Source organism: Mytilus californianus, unplaced genomic scaffold (genome assembly GCF_021869535.1).
Source record: "Mytilus californianus isolate M0D057914Y unplaced genomic scaffold, xbMytCali1.0.p SCAF_37, whole genome shotgun sequence".
Taxonomy (NCBI): domain Eukaryota; kingdom Metazoa; phylum Mollusca; class Bivalvia; order Mytilida; family Mytilidae; genus Mytilus; species Mytilus californianus.
Window position 1 is genome coordinate 653,133 of NW_026262687.1, and position 12,542 is coordinate 665,674.

A 12,542-nucleotide genomic window follows, 5' to 3' on the forward strand; every position below is an offset into this window, starting at 1 on the left:
TTTAAACAATACAAAGATGGCATTAAATTTCTTACAATTTAACAAAATTGATCAGTTAAATTTTTCAGTCCACAAAAATAGTTTTGTTTAATGAAATTTAATAAAAATGGTTGCTATGGTAACCGAATTTCGAAAATTTTACAATTTTTTTTTCTTTCTAAAATTAAGTATGTATCTTTACATTTTTAAAGATTTAATTTTGTAATTGAATACAGAGGGAAGAAAGAACTGATTGTGCATATTAGTTTTTAACTGATACAGATCAACAAAGTTTGCTATTTATAAAGCAATGTGGGTAAAATGCTGGTCCGACTTAAATATTTAAAATAAAGTAAAACACCTTCTAAGTACATGCAAATTTCATTATATTAAACTCATATTGGTGCAATCATGTATAGGTAATTTAGGAGATAACTGTATTGTATTTTAACCTTTTCGGACATAAAACGTAGATATTACTGTCGCAAATTGAGTTTACCTAGCGACCTGTAGCAGAGCTAGGTAAACGGATAATTGCAACAGTAAAATCTAGATTTACGTCCACAAACCTTAAAATACAATACAGTTATATCCATTATAATGCAATAGTCAATAAAGATATTGTTTCTGTTTTTTATTTGGACATATAGTTGCTTAAAATAAAAATTCCACAAAATGTTGTTGACTTCTTTGGCACATAAACTTCATAGCAACATCATGACGTCATATGAATACTTCAAGTGTAAAACTGTAACATAGTATGTTTTGGGGCTTTGATAACGCTTCAAATTTGGATATAAGCTATTAAAAAGTAGTTTAAGGTAGGCTTTTTTTTTCTCTATTTCGCCTATTTATTGGGAAAATATAATGTCGTTGAATCCAATATGGCTGCTTCTTGCATCCTTTCAAGATAAATAAAATAAATCCGTCATGATTTTTTTCTGTTTGATGCTAAAGAAAATCTTTTTCTTTTTCACTTTCAATGCCCATCACATTTCTTTGGCACTCAAGTCTGTAGTACATGCATTTTCTAGTAAGACTGCTTGCATATCAGGACAATGATGTACATTATTTGACAGCTTTTGGGCATATAGAACTTTTGCCTGATCTTTTAATGGGCCTTTCTCTAGCTTATATTCACAGCTGCCTTGAAGGAGATGTTGATCAAGAATAATCTGGTTCTTGAACTCTTGAATGCAGCCATCCATAGAACAAATGAATGTCTGCTTCTGTTGTTTTGAAGCCTATTCTGTTCCTAAAAAGAGGATAAATAAAATAAAAATTGTTTCCCAAAAAAATAAAAAAAATTCAAATTTACTACATTAACCAAGTTCAGTTCCAATTGGCCAGTTGTATCAGAAGATTTTTGAAAAAGTTTATGCCAGACGGACTCAAAATAGGCCAGGTGACCTAAAAAGGACAACGATACAACATGTATAAATTTCTCTTTCAACAATGGACAGCCTGATTATCTATAATAAGATTCTGTCGATACCCATAATCCTGTAACCCACAAGCAGGAAATTTTAATAATGCATAGCAATGTTTATTGAGTTTTGTGTTGGTTTTTCTCGGTTGTTGTGACAAAATATAATAATGATCATTGTCTTACAAGTGTGCTTAAGTTTTGTACATGACAGTTAGTAAATGAAATAATTATAAAATTACCTTCAGTAATGAGGTCATTAAAAGACATCTCTGTCCAGTCATTGAGCACTTTTAACTGCACAGAACAGTGGCGGATCCAGAAATTTTCATAAGGGGGGGCCCACTGACTGCTTAAGAGGGGGCCCGCTCCAGTCATGCTTCAGTGATTCCCTATATAATCAACAAAATTTTTCCCACAAAAGGGGGGCCCGGGTCCCCTGAAAAACCCTCTAAATCCGCCTCTGCAGAATTCTTTGTTGATTTTAAAGTCACAAGCTTTCCTGAAATGAAAATTGTAATTAAAGAACCTGTATTCATTTTATTGTTTGTTAAATTGATCAATATGGAAGTTTAAAAAAAATAACCAACTTCAAGATCATAAACTCTATAGATTTTTTATGCCGTTATGATATAAAATTACGTGAATTTTTATAGCATCCATTTTAGTCTAGGAGTTTGTGGTATTTTAATCAATAGGCTCAATGCAACCTTTTTATTAAGACGATTTAATTTTTTATGTTTTAAGATGAAGTGCTGAGCTTATTGAATTTAGTATTGGTATTGCTTTTAATTTTCTTTATATACTTTTAACCTCTGAACCAGGATTTCGGAGGAGGGTTGAGTACTTATAGACTTCTTTTACCCACCTGTGTACAAGCCTGACCCTGTATTTTCAGTGGTTGTGTTATGTTTAAAACTATATGTTATTTGTAATCTGTTTTTTTCTTTATGTTGAATATAAAAGTAATACCTTCATCAATATTGTATGTCTGCCACATCCTCAAATGACTGCTCTCAAATCTAAAGTTGTAAAAACTTGTAATATTGGTTATTGTTTCTTTATTCTTAGTTACATCTAAATCAAGGATTGTGTCAACAACCTTCACCCTGTAACGCTTCCCTGGTACTTTATCAAGTGCCTACAAAAGATTGGATACTAAAAGAATTCTGATAGACACAATATAAAACAAGGTGTGCTGTGAGTCATTGCTCACTAGTGATATCCCTGCTTTTTAATAGGTAGCCATTAAACTTTCACATTGATTTGTGATAGCCTTTTTGATTTATTTTGTGAAAACTGTTTGTGACGGACAGACGGAAAGCTGATTACTATAGGGCTCCTTTGTCTGAATAAAAAGATAAGATATCAAATAAAGTTAATGAAATATCTTATATCTAATTTATGAGATATCTTATAAAATAAATAAGATATCTTATAAACTAAACAAGAGGAGGCTCCGGGGTCCCCCACTGGTGCTAAAATATAATATTTCCATAAAGCACTTGTGACCTTGACCTTTGAATGACTAGAAACATCAAAATCAATAGGGATCTTCCTTACCTAATAACATTCAACTGTGTAAGTTTGAAGAAATAATATGAAGGTGTTCAAAAGTAACAGTCCAGAAACCGATTGTCAGCTGAAAATTCAACATCATTGATCAGTCGAGGCAAATAGGAAATTGCATAATATTATGAAATATCCTAATTAAACACATTATTTTGAAATTCAATAATATTAGTTATTCGAATAATTTTGTTGCAATATTATGAGATTTCGTAATTCATAAAATTATGGAAATCCATAATATAAGAAGAAATTTTGATTTTCAATTAATTTTTTCGTTCGTTTTTTGGACCCCTTGACTATTTTTGGGAAATTCTTCGGAGAAAAAAGTTATTTCTGAGTGGCGTTTATATCAGGGCGTTAGGAACAACTGTCAGATTTTCTACGAAACGCCTAAAATTCTCCCGAATCCCCGCTATATGAATTATTTTGAATATTTGACAATGGGAGGTAATCCATATCGACTAAATGGGCAAATTGCGGTTATTGCTCTTTGATAATTATATTTTTATTTTATGTTGATGATGTGAATTTTTAAAATGTCTTTATTACTTTGCAGTGATTTACATCTGTTTACATCTGTTTACTTTAATTACTTTTATTCATCTTAAATCATATAGTTAGGCCACACCAATTAAATTCCTTGTTCGACAGACCAGTCGCCATAATATTTTTGTCTAAACAAATTTTTTTTTTTTTTATTATTCCCGCTTCCAGCATCTGGAAATGTAACTGGGTGTATTTCCCGCGCCTGTTTTTTTGTAAACATTTAAGAAATGACTTTAATATGTTTTCTGTCTATTCGAAATAATATAAAAAATGTGGTGCACACTGAATAACCCGCGTATGTTATTTCGAATAGACAGAAAACATATTAAAGTCATTTCTTAAAATTTAATTCTAAAAAGAAGTAAATCATGATAAAAACGTTGATAACGTCTCGGTCGCATGACAAAATTATGTCTATGAGCTGATAGACAAAACACTTTCAGCCAATCAGATGACGTGTTACATCCAAAATTAAATTAATACTAAATTAGTTAGCGATCGTCAGAGCGTTTTAATCGACGTCAAATCGCGATCCTTTAAACTGTCTCGAGCATAAACACATATTTCTTATCAAAGTCACGACGAAGAAACACACAACCAACATACACAAAAAACTAAAAAGTATACACATTAACGAACACAATAAATCCCTAAAACCTTGGGTGAACTCAGGTGTTCGGGAAAGATAAACAACTCCTGCTTCTTGCAAGACACCCGCCTTGTTTCTAATTATAAGTCAGGTCTTGTGAATGAGGAAAGACATCTATGAAAGTTCAATGAAAATCATTTAAGACAGTTAAAATAATTATTGAATTATTCAGTTCGATATCTGATGTTCTTAGAAAGTAACAGTAATACAAGAAGCCATAAATATGATGCAATTAAAAGTGGGCATTACATGTTGGTGAACAGAAAAAAACGCATCAGCAGTTGATATATTAAAGAAATGCCAAAGTTCAATTTGTAAATCAAATTTCATACCATCTTGATCAATATTGTATGAACCTATGATTTTATTTTTCAAAAAAAAAAATATATAATTGGTCGCCTTTACTTTTGAAGCTTCTCTTCAAAAATTTGTATTTTTTTTTTTTTTTAATTTTCAAATCGCTCGCTCGCACTAATTTCTGGAATGGAAAAATCCGTAGAACAAGAAATTAAATTGTTGTGGCCTTAAAGACGTTAAAAATTAAACGTAGTTGTTAAGACTGTTGTCATTTTGAACAATAAAACATTGATAAAATAATAAATACATTTGGTGATAATGGTGTAATTTTTCCAAATAAAATAACGACAATTAACAAATGAATTTAACAGTTAAAAGTATATTTTGTTATCAATTTTGTATATGCAGATATTTACTTTATTTATTGCGTGTATAAGACACTCTGATAAAAACAAAATAACGATAAAAATGGTTTCAAGTTAAATTATAAATGACATTGCCTTTTCCCTATTTTGTTGGGGTGATACATAACCTTTTGTTAAATGAATCATTGGTTAAACTAGGATTCACACATTTTGAGGAGATTCAAACCAGTTTTCAATCAACAAATAAAGTTTCTTGTACATGGAAGAATCCTAAAATATAGCTTTGATTTATCGATAAACTCCAGCTTTAGCATTATGTCTTTTTTTAAACTGAGCCCTATCCGTGATCAAATGATTTCCTTAATAGTATGCAGTTGTCAAATTAATGGTCATAATGGAACGTTAAGAATTAAGACACATACAAAATGCAGGGTATTCGTAAACGAATAATTATCTTCTGAACGTACACTATCTAAATAAAAATCTAATCAGATTAAGTAGACACACTTCTGTATAATATCATTCCGAGTGATAAGTTTATCCGACCAGCCTACAGTTATAACATCACAGTTGTTTGAATTATTACAAAGAGATGTCTCACTATGCCTGTGATCTTGATTTAAAGGGGAATTAGTTAATATTTTTATTGTTATGAAAGTGTTCATTATACAAAATATAAATATTTAACTTAACAAATGACAAGAAGGGATACTGTGCAACGATTAAACAAATTAACACCGTATAAAATCGATATATTAAATTATTTCATATATAATGTAAAATGTATTCAGAAAAAAGTTAATCTCTTAATGAAATTTATTTTAAAATTGTTACTGATAATCTTATTTTCACAAAGTCTTAATATTGTTAACCACAGTGTGTTTACGCACACCGGTCTATTCACTTGCATCAAACTTTTAAAAAGTTTTAATGTCCTTATGATTGTTATAAATTGAAACTAATTCTGATCTGGTCTCCAAGATTATTTTTTTACGAAAGCATTATCATGATTAATCATTTAAAACTGATTTTAACAATAATCAAAACACTAGAGGTTTTCTTGATTTGTACGATTTATTCATATCAATTATTTATTACTTATATCCAACAAACAGGCATTATGAAACATCACTGATCCTGTATGTGTTCCAACAATGTTACAAAAGAGTGTGCGTTCAATAAGCATGATAAGTGATAAAACCTTTGAAGGACAAAATTAATGTACCTGTCGGATATTTTTATTATAGAACAAGTTGTCGTTGTGATGCATCGTTCTTTCATCACATTTAAATACAGAAGTTATTCAAAACATCTTCGTTAAACCTGGTTTTACAGCTAGCTTAACCCCCCACTTGTATGGCAGTCGCATACAATTCCATTATATTGACAACGATGTGTGAACAAAACAAACAGACACAATAGGTAAAAATGTCAAAAATTGGGGAACAGCAGTCAACATTGTGAAATAATCTTAATCACTATAAAAACAAACCAATATATAATAAAGAAATACAAAAAGGCATATAGACAAAGCACATAAGCAAAAATGAAAGACAAGAATACTAAAATTGACCATAACACAATGACGGGATGTATAAGTACAGAGCCACGTCATATGTAAAAAAGAAACACAAAAAGACATATAGACAAAAAACATTAGCAAAAACATGAAAAAGGAAAGACAAGAATACAAAAATTTACCATAGCACAAAACACAATAACAGAACGTTCCATCTCTTTTGAAATTCGTCTGCGATATCCCTCAAATCATTTGGATCAGTTGGTTATGAAATCACCTCATCTTTATATTCTTCAACTATTGCTCGGCAAACCTCGGGTAAAAATTTGCTTACAGTATACCGAGCAACTCTTAAGTCATACTGCTAGGTAGAATACTTTTCACCAGTAGCTTATTGTCTTAATGTGATGGTAAATTTGAAACCAGGCGACAAGGCTCTTCTATATAGAGTATCTGTCTTCTTGATTCTTGGTTTAACTTTTTCAAATATAATGCATCGAACATCTCTGGTGGCATTCTCAGAAAATTAAAGAAGGAAGGTTCATCCTCGAATCGTAACTCGTTCATCAACTGACCATAATGACCACACTGGAGCCTCCTTTCGGAGGAAAACTAAGATCAACCCCAACAGGCCTAAAAGTCTAAAGTTTCTTTTTATTCTTCTTATTCGCTTTCTCAATAACAATATCATGGCCAGGTCGTTTAGATTGTGTTTCTGTGTTAATGATTGTAGAAGAATAACTACATTTACATGGTCTTGTATTTTCATGGTTCAAATGAAGTTGATGTTTCAAACAAAACCTGGAGAGCTTTTTTTATATTTTATCTGACAATGACAATGAGCATGACTAGAACTCGAAATGGTCGTGGTATGAACGTATAGTCAGGTCGTAAGAAGAGCGTGATGAGGACGGCATGGGCGTGCTAGAATCGTACTATGGTCTTGAACAGGGTGATATAAACGTGGTAAAGTCGTAGTAGAAGCGTTGTTCGGTCGTGGGGAGAATGTGATTGTCGTAGTAAGGTCGTAGTAACGTCGCTGTGAGATCGTAGCTCAGTCTCTCCGACTAGAATCGCGCTTTTGCTACGATGGTACAGCAACCTGTACGATCTTACCACGACCTTACTGTGCTCTCACTACGTTTCTACAACGACCTGATTTCTCCACGACCGCACCACGATTGGGTTGAACATGTTCAAAGTTGTTCCACGCTCATCACGATTATGAAAACCTTACCACGACCGTCGACATTTGAATTTATTTTTCAGAGATCGAAGTACGACCTGGTCTAGTGTGACGGGGGTTTATCATATTTTACTATATATATATATATATAAGTGATAACAAATATTTGCCACTGGACGTTTGTTTAATTTCAATCACTTGTATAGTCAGAATAATGTTTAGGGTAATTATGAACTCCCTACAAGAGACCCAATGACCAAGAAGTTAACAACTATACGTCACCGTTGGCCTTCAATAATGAGCCCACACCGTTTAGTAAGCTACAAAAGGCCCCCAGATGACAAATGTAAAACAATTCTAACGAGAAAGAAAATGGTCCGATTCATGTACAAAACAAGGACCAAAAAATACATATTATTACAACTACAAACGACTACCACTGAAATACATGCTCTGAGTATACTGCATGAGACGGGGTTAAACTAGTTTTCTGGAGCCAAACCTTCCTCCTAACCTGAAACAGTGATGAAACAATACAGCATAATAACAAACTATAAATGTTCCCGAAAAAGGGCTTAAATCATTAGATATGAAATTTAGTTGATAAGGGCTTTGATCGTTAGATCATTACAAAACAGAAAAAAAAACATCTTAATAAAACACAGACCGGACGTGGCAGGATATTTATATATACCTACAACAACAAGAAAGTCACTAAGAACAGATATGAGAGGACTCGCAGTTACTGACAGTTTATTCAAAACCAATAACAACTAATAAAAAAACATGTTTCTAAGACTAAAATATCAATCAGTACACATCCAACATCTAATCTATTTAGTGTAAAGGTGTCATTAACAGTCAGAAAAAATCATGAATTCGTGAAATGCTGAGATACAGTGAATGTGCATAATGATATAACAATTATATTTAGATTTGTTTTATTTTAGCGGTAACAAAATCACCAATATTCAAACAACACAGCTGTCTTTTAATACGCCTATGCCAGACCCAAAGACCTCTAAATTTCTATTGGCACTATCATTCAAATGGTTTCTGTTAGATTGTCACAAACTGACTTTGTTACAAGAATAATAAATGTCGGTGTATCGCAATATTTATTAATATGGTAATACAAGTTTCAAGAAAGAGTTTGTCAATAGAAATGGATGTTTAAATATCAAAATCTAATTTCATTGAATTTTTAAAGTTTCATGTTTTTTATATGATTTCTTCAGTAGTTTTAAAATTAAAAAGATTGGTACAAAAAAAGTGCCAGACAAGTATACGACAGTGAAAATGCAATCACACGACACCGAATAACGAAAAATGTATGACGAGATTAATGCATGAGTGTCTACATTATACTAATGTTTATTATTAATAACTCAAAAATCCAAATGGACAAAAACATGATTGACAATGTGACAACTATCCACCAAAGTTTAAATCAAGTGGATGAAAGCAATTATAGGTAACCGTAGGCAGGGTTTATATCCCTCCTTTTTCTCTAATATCAAAAACAGAGTTTCCATTGTTCCAGCTAAAAATCTATGAACATGCACTGATATACCTGGACTGGGAATAGGATTACAGGGTTGGTGTAACCCCTCTTCCTTTTTTATTCTGTTTTTCTTTGAATTAAAAATAATGAATGTTTTTTCTCTGTTAGATATTATCGTAAACACAATCTTACTTTTGAGACAGGGTTACTTGTGCCTACCATTTTCTCTTATTTCCTACATGTATGTGTTAAAAATCACAGAAATTTTAATTGAAAAATCGTTCAAAATCATTTCACGACCTGATTTGAACCAAACTTCAAGGAAACGATAAATTCAGGAACCTCTTTGGGAATTTCCATTGAAGCCATAAGTTAGTGGCCTGATTCGTAACCTTGCAGGAAACGGACTCATAGACCAACAAAAAGGAGAGTGGTTTTTGCCCCCCCTCCCCCCCCTCCTTAATTCTTTTAGAATAAAACAAATCTGGATAAGCTGTATACTTTGCAGTAAATTAATTTGCATTTTGATTTGCTTTAATGATAGAATGGAAACAATTTGCACAGTTGTTTTCCTCCAATACTAATAGTGACTTTAATTCAAAAATGTATTTGCTGCATATCAATATCTAGATGTTTGTATGCTTCTTTTGATATCATTTGAAAAACAGTTTATTTTGACGGAATCGGTGTGTTTCATGGATTAACCAGTAGAGTATGGCCGAAATAACAGCATGTAAGCAGAGTAAAGCTATCCATCCGTATGGCCAGAAGAATAGACATTTTTGTTATTTTCCGGCTAACCGGAAGAAAAGCCACTGCCTAACAAAAAAGACACTAAGTATAGATCTGAGAGTACTCGCAGTTACTGACAGCTAGTTGAAAGCCAATGACAATTTATAATAAAGCATGTAAACATCCTAAGATTATAATATCAGTACATATCCAACATGCAATGGATTTAGTAAAAGCCGTCATTAAAGTCAGAGAAAAACCGTGTGCCATGCAAAAAAATAGGTATCGACAGAAAATTTTAGTGATAGCATTGGAAACATATAGATAACTCGAATGTCCTAGATTTTACTGTTTACAAAAGGTCTTAAACAGCCTGAAAAAATACAAACAAACGTCGTGCTGAGTTACTTTAGTCGAGCGCATCCGAGAATGTGTACTTAAATTGGTCCATTTTTTGTTCTTGTTATCAACTAATATTTTTATTTAAAAACTTGTTTCAGAGAAATTCTTTCTTGCAAAAGCCATGCAAACAAATGTATCAAATCGAAAGAAAAGTAAAATAAAAAGGAAATCAGAAAAAACAAATACACAGCTGATACGAACCAACACATTCGTTAAAATAAAATTATTCGGGTTTGTAAAGTAGGAATGAAACACAACAGATTTCTTTCCTAAATTGTTAAAAAATTTTAATTTGTAGTAACCCCTGGGGAAGGACGAGTGAAATGAATTGAGTGCTAGGGGTGATCCGCTGGAATCAGACTCTTTCCGATGCTATACATATAATACATGATATAGGTGCACAGTTCAGGGGCAATATACCACAAGGTCAGATGCGGATCTGTAAAAAGAAGGAGGAACCCCGACGAGACGACGTTCGGAGATAAACTCAGAAAAACAGTAAACAGTCTGTATAAATATAAATGTAGCTAAAAAGGATGAGCTGGGGCACCCTGCCCCTCCCCTCTCCCATAATCCGCCTTTGAAGGTTAATATTAACACAAAAGTATTAAAAACTAGAAATCAAGTTTTCACATGTATAAAGATACATGTCAGAAATCGTTAATTGATCAGATATTTGTAAAATTGCATTACCAACTCAAATTATATTTTAGTATTATATATTGATATGGCATTATATCAGAAGCGGATTCATGCGGGGACGTAGCGGGCGTGCATCTCCCCACCTAAAGTTTGCAAAGCATGGGTTGTCTTCAGCTTAATAAAAGACATTTCGATAGTTATAACTTAAGAAGATGTTCGCATCGCTCCGCTCGGCGAAAGTTTAAGTTTGTGCCCCCCTCCCCCTCACCTGATCCACCAGTCTTATCTGCCTTTTGTAAAATAAACCACATGCAAATACATTCTAAATATTAGAAAAAATATGATACGGCTGCGATAGCCTCGAGGGGAGGGGGGGGGGGGGGGGACACTTCAACATTTTTTTGGTAGGGGTGAGCAGCTGAGACATCAAGTACCCCACCCTTTTCATATGTTTTGTTTGTCAAAAATATATACCTTGTCATATATCAATTAAAAAAAAAAAAAAAACCTATAGATACATTTGGATATTTTTCATCTTCTGGTACATTAGTATAGAGATTTTTTTTTGGTCCCGCTTATCATCAAGTTTATGTTAAGAAGCAACGCAATTGTACACACCTTGCTTTTCAGTTTCCTCTATTTGACCCTTTTATATCTTTCATTTTGAAGAAATTTCAATTTCAATAGACAATAAAATTTGTTTGGTAAGATAAATGTGGTAACACTCCCAGAGAGTTACACTTTCACAGGGTTTTATATTATATAATGAAAAACTGATAAAAAGTTACATTGCTCTTGACACTGTGGAATTTCTTTTAATAATTGTTATCATGTTTCATTCATACAAACCTTTGAATGTTAATTAGGTGCACATGTCAAAATGGTCGGATTTATAGCATCTAGCTATATTATAACTACCATCAGTGGAAATACCACATTGGAATAAATAGAGATTAGTGGATTGACAAATAACTGATGCATTTACGACTCTGATTTTACCGCACCGAAATTAAATACTGACAACTGATTAGTTTCAAATACTTATGATATAATCAAGCAACCTATTGATATATTTAATCTGATTTCTCACCCTTTTCATATATTATGGAGCATGTAATAGTGACCTATTCCAGCGGCTCATCCCTAACACTCATTACATAGTAAGTGCTCCCCCCCTCCCCACCCTAATCCTCTTTAAAACTTTAAAAACACAGTGTCATTCCTAGTAAAATCTTACAATCCCCAAGTACAAACGAATTAAATAAACAACACAAAATTACTAGAAGACACGTTTTTTTTAATATATTATTCAGTTAATTTTACACATATTTAATTTTTTTCTCTCGAAAATCAATCAGCTAAAAATTCATTTTTTCAAGAAGTAGAAGAGATAATAAAATAAAGGTAACGTAGTTGGTGTCTCTTGATCATGACAAGTTGTTTATGAACAAAATAAGTGTGTATGTTATATACTGTTTTACGATTCACATAACTAAGGCGGTTGTAAATTCTTAAAGAAAATAAACCGAAATATTAAAGTTTGTAATAAAACACCTGTGACTTGTAAAAACTTTCTAACTACAAAGAAAGCATATGCCAAGTCAATCTTGGAAGCAGAATTTCTAGCAAAATCAATAGGAAACATCGGTCGAAACGTCGTAGCTGGGTAATGAATATTCATATTTTAGTAGATTAACAAAACATGCAGCCATAGAAAGACAAT

The 12,542-nt window shown here is 32.4% G+C and overlaps 1 long non-coding RNA gene across 1 annotated transcript in view; it reads right to left on the minus strand.

Moving 5' to 3' along the window:
* Positions 1 to 1,395: 1,395 nt before the first annotated feature.
* The window catches only part of LOC127736804 (uncharacterized), a 44,277-nt gene continuing 33,130 nt past the window's right edge, over positions 1,396 to 12,542 (minus strand). The window contains exons 2-3 of the long non-coding RNA XR_007999183.1: positions 2,378 to 2,546; positions 1,396 to 1,907 (exon numbers count right to left, since the gene is read on the minus strand). This is a non-coding gene — a long non-coding RNA (uncharacterized LOC127736804). The remainder of the gene's footprint in view (positions 1,908 to 2,377; positions 2,547 to 12,542) is intronic.